Here is a 328-nt window from a genome sequence, read left to right as displayed (position 1 = left end):
ATTGATTGGCTGTTGCGCGGACTTCCGCCGCGCGGCAAGCATTACCGCGTTTTGTGTGCAGAAGCCATTAGGAGTATCTATAGAGGTATAATGGCTCCTGCACACAGGACGCGGTAATGTTTGCCGCGCGGCGGAAATTTGCTCGATAGCCAATCAATATGCTGATTTCTGTAAGAGCTAGAAGATTATTACAGAAACCAGCATATTGATTGGTTGTCACGCGGATTTCTGCTGCGCGGCAAGAATTACCGCGTTCTGTGTGCAGGAGCTATAAAAGTTTCCTTGTGCCGCGCGTAGTCAGCTATGTGTCGCTCTCATTTAAACCAGT

This window comes from Odontomachus brunneus, unplaced genomic scaffold (assembly GCF_010583005.1).
Source record: "Odontomachus brunneus isolate Ranch 3 - 2012 unplaced genomic scaffold, Obru_v1 Obru_scaffold_061, whole genome shotgun sequence".
NCBI lineage: Eukaryota > Metazoa > Arthropoda > Insecta > Hymenoptera > Formicidae > Odontomachus > Odontomachus brunneus.
This window is presented reverse-complemented; position numbering follows the sequence as displayed.